This window comes from Dipodomys ordii, unplaced genomic scaffold, assembly GCF_000151885.1.
Source record: "Dipodomys ordii isolate 6190 unplaced genomic scaffold, Dord_2.0 Scaffold75, whole genome shotgun sequence".
Classification (NCBI taxonomy): domain Eukaryota; kingdom Metazoa; phylum Chordata; class Mammalia; order Rodentia; family Heteromyidae; genus Dipodomys; species Dipodomys ordii.
Genome location: NW_012267291.1, coordinates 755,338 through 764,270, shown reverse-complemented (window position 1 = coordinate 764,270; position 8,933 = coordinate 755,338).

Here is an 8,933-nt window from a genome sequence, read left to right as displayed (position 1 = left end):
GCTCCAGCAGCACCACTAGCCTGGCCTCTGGAGGCTGAGCCCCAAGTGGGGCCTAGCTGGCTTCGTAGCAATGAAACTATTTCATCCATCATCTGAGAGCTGGTGCTCACCCCCCCGACTGCTGAGCAGGCTCCAGGGTACCTGTCTCTCCATAAACAAAATTCCATCACTGATAACACAGACCCTCCCCTGCCACGGTGGATGGCTCTGACAGGAATTCCAAGGCTAAGAAACGGCACATCTAACTTTCTCCTTATTAGGCAATAAAATATCCAGAAGTGTTAATGTATACAGAACAATTCCACATGTGTCAACCCCATCTTCAAAATAGCTTTAAATTATACTCGGCTTCCCTTTGGCTGCAAACCACAGAAAGGAAATGCGTTTCAAGTGCAGACACTTGGAGCACGGAGAGCCTGCCGACAGGGGGTCTGCATGTGGAGCGGATTCCACACACAGCCCAGAAACATCCCTGAAAAGTTGTGATCTGTGGACTTTTCTTCCTGCGTTCCTTCGTCCACTGTCGATTTGCATTCGCTGTGTACTTGCCACCCAGCCCTGTCAATTTTACAAACTCACCTAGTCGAGGCCCAGGACTCTCTCTACCCCAGGAAGCTCTCTTCTTCTTTTCTTCTCTAGGAAAACTCACCTCATTTCATCTCTGGCTATCCAGAGCAACCAGAATTCTGGTTTCTATGCTGTAGTTTGTTTTGCCTCTAGTCACACTACCATGACTCTACATTTGTGTCCAAAGGGCCACATGTGTGCCAGGCAGGTTGGTCCCAGGGTGTTGGCAGGTCTGTGATTGTGCTGACCTGATGGATCCTTCGTTTGCCTCAGTCATCTCTCTCAACAGGGTTGGGTGACTTTCCACATTGTTTCAGAGTCAACTGTCACTTCCTCGCCTGCTACATGGTGGTTGGTGTCCCTGACAAGCAAGGGTCGGCTCTCCAGGGCGAGAGGGTCGCTCCCAAGCCCTGCAGGAGCCTTGGCCTCTAAGATCATACGACTCCCTGTGTGATCTCGTTCAAACATTTGACCATCTATGAGTGCTGTTTCCTTCTGAGAGAGGGGTTGGATCAGGTCACGCTGAGAATCTGTGAATCTCTGTTTATCACACAGACAGTGTGGCTGGCAGTTCGCTATCTACTCAGAAGGAAATGGATCTGAGCTTCAGAAAAAAAAATAATTTAATTTAGGTACTGTGGACAACTTCCTGATGTCTCAGGATATTAAACTCTAGGATGAATGCGATTGTCTGGGCGGAGTGTCTTTGTAACGCACGGGGCTTTGGAAATGAGATGACTCATTTGTCCTGGTGGAGGAGGCTTCTCCCTGGCCATGACATGGGCTTTAGAGCTGGCACCAGCACAGCTCTCGGGGGCTCCGGGGCCGGGGGGCTGAGGTGCTCACACTGGTAGTCAGGTTGACGGTGGCCCTCCGTCCTGCTGCACATTTCACCTTGGAGTTCAACCACTACCTAATGTCATGATTTGGCTCATTTCACAGGTTGGAGAGCAGACACACCGTCAGGCCACACTTAATGAATTACTAAAATTAGCATTATTGAAAAAGCAAACTGCAAGGGAAACTGCTGATCTTTGTCAGGAGTTCAAGTGAGCGCATTGGAGAACAGCAGAGCTCAGCAAAACCATCTAGAAGGGCAGGCCGCCACACCCACGCGCCTGACGTTTTTCAGGACACAAGGTATTCTGGGTAAGTGGGTTCTCCAGCAAAGAGGTCCAGAGACCGTCCTGAGACCCCCCGGACCCTGTTCTCGGTCCGATGGACACCGCGGTGGGGACTGGTGTTGTCGGCACACAGGTGATATCATTCGTCTCTCTCTGCTCAAGGCTGGTGCTCCACCACGTGAACCACAGCTGCCCTTCTGACATTTTGGTGGTTGACTGGGTCAGAGTCTTATGGATTTTTCTGCCAGGGTTGGCTTCAACCTGCAGTCCTCGAATCTCAGCCTCCTGAATAGCAAGGATTACAGGTGTGAGCCACCCATGCCCAGATCCTGGCATCATTAAAGACTGAAGGTCCTTGTTTGGCCTCTGTTCTTCATCACATCCAGCTTTCTTGATGTGGAGAACACCGTTTACAACCCGCCTGAAGCCTGGAAAGCTGTCGTTGGAGCATTGAGAGGCTGGGAGAACCCATCCTGGGCTGGCCGGCCCGGGGTGGTTTGAGTCTCCACCCTGCCTTGCTCTCTGTGGCCTTCAGGGTCCCTGTTTTCCAAGCTGAGGAATCAGTGAGGAACCGAGGTAGATGCAGTCCTTCCTTGGTAAACCTCAAAGCCCGTCGTGGAGACAGTGAGCAGCTAACATCCAGCCAGGGGACCCATGCGAGTGCGTACGGATGGTTGCTCCTGATGAGGAGAGGACTAGGGGTGGGGACTGTGGACGGGGACCGTGGACGGGGACCGTGGATGGGGACCGTGGACGGGGACCGTGGACGGGGACCCTGGACGGGGGACCGTGGACGGGGACCGTGGACGGGGACCGTGGACGGGGACCGTGGACGGGGACCGTGGACGGGGACCGTGGACGGGGACCGTGGATGGGGACCCTGGACAGGGATGGCGGCCGGGGCTCTCACTTGGTGCTTGCTTCAGAGGCATTTCAGCGGGTACTTATTTCCCTGGGAACCGGGTATGTCACCACCGGCTCTTCCCGGGAATTGAACATGGCTGATGTAGAAGGCTCTCCTGGAGCCACGTGGGGCTGGAGGAAGGCACCGGTGCACTGGGTCTGCCAGAGGGCTGTTGGGCCTCCAGGGCCTCCCGGAGGGGGACCTGCAGAGGGACGATGCATCGAGTCCTCAGAGGGCGCTGTGCGGACCTGGGCCTCAGGCCGGCCCCTCTCCCATCCCAGGTGTCTGTTTTGGATCTCATCTTCAGAAGGGGTGGAGTCTTGTCTTGACTTCAGGCCCTGGGACCCCAAACCGTGTAAAACATCTCTGGGCCCAGAGGGAAGACGGCTTCTGCACCCTCCTGGAAGGCAGGGCAGCTGTGCTGGGGTCCCGCGCTCCTGTGCCTTCGGAGACAAGGCCCAGGGTTTGTCACCACCCATCGGGCCGGGAGTGCGGCGCCAGGGGCAGTCTCAGCCATCATCACGGCGTTAAGTTAGCAAATATTTTTTGGTTGGAGAACATTTTATTTCTGTGAATGAAATATGCTAGGCGTGCACAAGCACACTGGCAGATGTGTGGAGAGGGTTCCGTGTAAATGCACAAATGCAAATACAGGCAGAGCGATGTTCTGCATGATGGCGCAGCAAGACTAGAAGCCAGTGTTGGTGGCGGCGGCGGCAGCAGCTCGGGGTGAGGGACCGATGGCCCGGGAAGCCATCTCTGTGATTTATTGACCAGTATTCTGGGAACTAAATTAGTTGTTAAATGTTCTATTGAGTAGCTGGCCTCTAGCATTGCAAAATCCGGGGAGTCTGGGGGTGTGAAGCTGGGGGTTTCTCAGAAGCGGTCCCTTCTACAGGAAGCAGCGAGCCTGGCTGAGACTGAGCGTCTGAGACTGGCCGAGGGCTGCGGTCTGAATTCTCAGGGATGGCAGAGTCCAGGATGTGGCCTGGCGACCATGTCCCCAGCTCTGATGGCTCCTGGTGATTGTGCCAGGCTGTCTGCGTGTTCTGCTGGTAGACGGTTGACCGCAAGAGTCTGCCAGGCTTTGAGAAAGGTGGTCTTTCCACCTGTGGTGAATCCCCTTGCTTTCTTCTCCAACCTGAGACGTCCTCCCACAATGGAGACAAGAGGCCTCCCCGGCTGAAGTGTTGAAATGCGAGTCGTTCGGGGCCAGTGGCTCTTACCCATCATCCAGGCTTTTCAGGAGACAGTGATTCGGAGGATCTCAGTTCCAGACCATCAAGGACAGAAAAGTAAGAGAGACTCTACCTTCAAAATAAGCAGCACACAGCAGAGGCGTGGCTCAGCTGGTGAAATACCCAGCAGACAAGTAAAGCTGAGGATGAGCCAGGTCTTCAGTTTGAACTCTCCTGTCATGGGGGGTGGGGGGAAAGCAAATGCAGGTTGGGTGTGTACCTCTGTAAGCTCAGGACCTGGGTAGGACATGTGACAGGGATGGGCAACCAGAAGAAAGAAGGGGCATGCTGCAAATTCCAACAACAACGTTAGAGGAAGGTATGATCACATGACAAGGCACGGAGAAGTTCAGAAACTCGCTCCAGACCCATTGCAACAATGAGATGTGCAAGTTGTTACGTCGAAAAACGAACTTTACAACTTTGGTGGGGGGATGGGGGGAGGGTACGAAGAGATGGGAAGGGGAAACAAAGCAGGAGGCTATGATGCTTATAAGAAATGTGCTCATATCATTACTCCACAATACTGTGAAATTTGGGAAATTATGTAATCACTTAATCACAATTTAAAAAAAAACCTCGGGGAAGGTAGGAAAGGAAGGGATGGTAGGGGGAAAACAATGGAGGGGGTAACAATGCTCAATAGGAAATGTACTCATTACCTTGCTCATGTAACTGTAACCCTCTGTATAGTATCTTTACAATAAAAACTTTAAAAAAAGAAAAAAAAAAAGAAATGTGCTCATTATCTTACCCATGTAATTGTAACGCCTCTGTACAGTATTTTCACTATATATATATATATATATATATATATAAATAACCACAGGAAAAAAACAATATGCCACTCAATAGATGAACGAATTTCCAAAATGTGGTATATGTATATACACAGTGGAATTCTATCTTACAATTCATAGGGAAATGGAAAGACTTGGAAAAATCCTACTAAGTAAAATAAACAAGACATAAGGAAAGAGATTCCATGGTTTCCCTCATTTGTATGTAATAGTCTTAGCAGATGAGCAGAATGGCTCCATAGCTATGTATAAGATGACGCTGAGCAAAATGAACTCCTACATATGGAAAGAGGTTTTTCTTTGTGGCTGTTGTTTTTGATGTATTATGTGATTTCTTTTTTCTTTTGTGTTTTCCCCTATGGTTTGTCCCCTGCTGTATTTGATTTCAGTATCATGTGTCATTCATTGTATGTACATTTATCTTAATTTGTCAAGAGAAGAGGAACAACAAAATGGCGAGACAAAGGACAAAGGGCAAACCAATGCAATAACAATACTCACAAGACAACATGTTGGAAATTTACATTACAACTTGTGAGGGGAGTGAAGGAAAACTGAGAAAAGTGAGGGAGGGGGTAAAAAGTTCGACATGTTATGTATTCATTACCTTACAATTACTGTAGCCCTTTCTATATATCACCTTGACAATAAAATTAAACTAAAAAAATGAAAGAAAAAAAGAAACTTGCTCCAAGCCGGGTGCTGGTAGCTCATGCCTGTTATCCTAGCTACTCAGGGGGCTGAGATCTGAGGATCACAGGTCAAAGCCAGCCTGGGCAGGAAAGTCAGTGAGACTCTTATCTCTAATAAACCACCAGAAAACTGGAAGTGGCTCTGTGGTTCTGTGGCTCAAGTGGCAGAGCACTCGCCTTGAGCTGAAGAGCTGAGGGACAGCACCCAGGCCCAGAGTTCAAGCCCCAAGACCAACCAAAAAAAAGAAAGAAAAAAGAAACGTGCCCCAAGTCACACAGTTGGTAAGTTGATAAGAAGATGATCCACAAATAAAAGATTTTTCCACAGTGGTTGCCCTCCTTTCCTCTGTGTGGTTTCTGACTACCGGCCCAGAGCCAGACACATAGAGGCCTGAAAGCACTATGCACCTTCCAGGGTGGGTCCCTCCTTCCCACATTGGTGTGGCTGTTAATTCATCTGAGTTTGCAAGAGCTGCAAAGAATGCCCAATAGCGTGGCACGTCCACTTCTACCACGAATTATTTTGGTTAATAAATGATCTATAAGTTTATGTATCCTAATTAACCGAAAATTATTTATTACAGCCATTAAAATGAAGTTGGGCAAATGACTGTAATTTTAAGTTCTTGACAAAGCAATAAAGTCCATTAGTGTTTGTCTGCCTCGCTGCGGCTCCTTAAAACACCACCGACAGCTCTGTTGTCCAGTCCACTGTGGGGCCGCACGCAGCCCGGTCAGAGGATCTGCAGAGCCACGTCCCCCTGGGAAGGCACATCAGCGTCTTTGACGCAGCCTGGTGCGGGAAGGCATGGTGGACCACTGTGCACAGGGAGGGGAGGGCCCGGCAGGGGGCCTCCCTGGGCCTCTCTTCTGGCAGCCCAGAAGAGCGTGGCTGTTTGCCTCTAGCTCTCATTACCCTTGCTTTGTTCTGTGACTTGCTCGGATCAACTGTAAATGTCACCTCTTTGCATGCTAATGTTTATTTATCCACCCGTCTAATTATCCATCCACTGAGTCAGTGATCCATTCATCCATCCATCGGTCTACCCATCACTCTAGTTATCTATCTGTCCAGTCATCAATCCATTCACCTACCCACCCAATCATCCATCTGTCTATCTATCCATTCCTCCATCTATCCATCCACTCACCCATCCACCCACCATCCATCTGGCCATCCATCATTTGCCTACCTATCTGTTCATCTATCTAATACATCTATCCATTCATCTAGTTACCTACCCATTCAGTCATCCATCTATCCACCAAGCCATCCACCCATTCATCCGATCAATCATCCATCCAAGAATCCATCTATCCACCCATCCACCCATCCTCCCACCTCTCCGTTCATCCATCCATCCATCCATCCATCATCCTTCTGATCATCCATCCATTCGACCTTCCATCCAACCACGTCCACTCACCCATCCATCCACCCACCCATCCATCATCCATCCACCCAGTCATCTGTCTGTCCATGTTGGTAGTTCCTACTCAGTATCCTGAGAGGCATAATAAGTATTAGAAAACTGAAAAGGGACACAAGCCACATGAAAGGAGAGAAATCCAAAACAATCTCCCTGGGGAACACCAGCGGCGACCCATCCTCGCACCCAGGAGGGTTCTGGGGATGACGAGGAGCGACTGCAGTGAAGAACCCACGGGCGGGGGAATGGCGTAGAAGGGGCCGAAGGCCATCACTGAGAGAGTGCGCCCGGGGGAGGCCCGCTTCTTCCTCATCAGCCCCGGTGGAGCAGCGGGGAGGCTCAGTGACAGTAGCAACTGCTAATGCTTGAAGACACCAATAATATTTTAGTACATTATGCTCCAAATATTACACAGGTATACTTATACTAAAAATTCATTATTAATGTGAAATTCAAATGGAATGGAATGCCCAGTTTTTCTTCTTTCCTTCTCTTCTTTCTTTTATACATTCTCACTATATACTCCAGGCTGGCCTAGAACTCACGAGCCTTCTGCCTTAGACTTCTGAGTCTGTCCTTCCTTCCTTCCTTTCCATTATCTCTATCTATCTATCTATCTATCTATCTATCTATCTATCTATCTATCTATCATATATCTGTCTAGCATCTATCTTTCTAGCATCTATCTATCTACTGTCCATCTATCTGTCTACCAATCTTTCTCTGTCTCTCTCTTTTCTTTTTCTCTCTCCCTCTTAAATATGCCAGCTCACAAACAAAGCCTGGGTTCTGCCCCTGGTGACTATTTTGGCCTCAAGTGCTCTCTCCACCTCTCTGGGCTTCACCTTTCTCCTCTATACAACAGGAAGAAGGGGACTGTGACTTAGACAGTAGTGGCTAACAAATTGAGTGTAACAAGCAGCCTGGAGTTTGGCAGTGACTCAGAGATGTAAGCCAAAACGACACAAACTCTTCTTGTCTTTCTGCCTTGTCCTCTTAGTCACAACAGGGCTGCCACAGCTCCATGCATCCTATGATTGCATCCCAAACAGGAAAGGAAAGGATGCAAGTGACGGAGCTGTAGTTTTGCTGCTGTTGTTTCAGTGGGGCAGTGTCTTCCAGAAGCAACGCAGCAGATTTCCTTCTTCATTTCTTGTTGTGGAGCTGGTCGTGCAGTCCACACAGCCCGAGATGAAGGGGACTGAGGTCGCACTGGCTGCCAGCAGCCCTTGCGGAGTTGGGTATTGTAGCACACACTCAAAACTCAGTTTGTAAGAAAGGAGAGGAAATGACAGCCGGGTGGAAGGCCAGCATTTCTGATAAAGACAGCCACCCTCGCCCGGCCCTGCCAGCCACCCACTCCCACGCTGAGGTCAGTGTCCCAGTAAGGTGGCTGTCCTTGTACTCCATGCTCAGGGAGGCCCCAGGGTTCATCAACCGCCCCCTCCCCACTGCCTGCCAAGACTGGAATGAGGACCCCGTGACCTGCACGCCCCTGCGAACTGCGCCGGGCCGCGGGTGGCAGCTGCTCCACGCGGGTGATCCCAAGATCCCCGTGCTCCAGGCCGGAGGCAGCCTCCCAGTCCAGCGTGCGCCTTTGCCCTGGCCACCAGAGCCTCTGGGCCTCTGAGACCCTGTGGCCCCTCCCCGACCATCTGAGGGCCCACACAAGAAGAGGGAGAGGAAGAGGGGTCCGCGAGGGAGCGTGACCGGGTCCTGTGTGCTCGGGAGGGGGGCAGGCAGAATGTCTGCGCCCCGAGTCTGCAGTGAGGGAGGGTTTGGAGAGAGCGTGACCGGGTCCTGTGTGCTGGGGGGGGGACAGAATGTCTGCGCCCCGAGTCTGCAGCAGCGGCGGACTCCGTTCCTTCCCCAGTACCTCAGCTGTCACTGACCTGTGCGTGTGTGCTTGTGTGTGTATTGTGTGCATGTGTGTGCACGTGCACAGACTCTCCATCAGGGGCATCTACACTGTGGGGTGAACGTGGAAAACCCCCCAAGGCTCCCTTCTCCTGAGCAAGGCCACCCAAGCCGGCTGCCAGCGTCTCCAGGTAGAACAGCAGCCTGAGCTCTCCACCAACTCTCTCTCCTTGTCCCCCTCTCCCCCTCTCTCTCTCCCTCTCTCCAACTCTCTCTCCTTCTTCCCCCTCTTTCTCCCTCTCCCCCCTCTCCCTCCCCCCT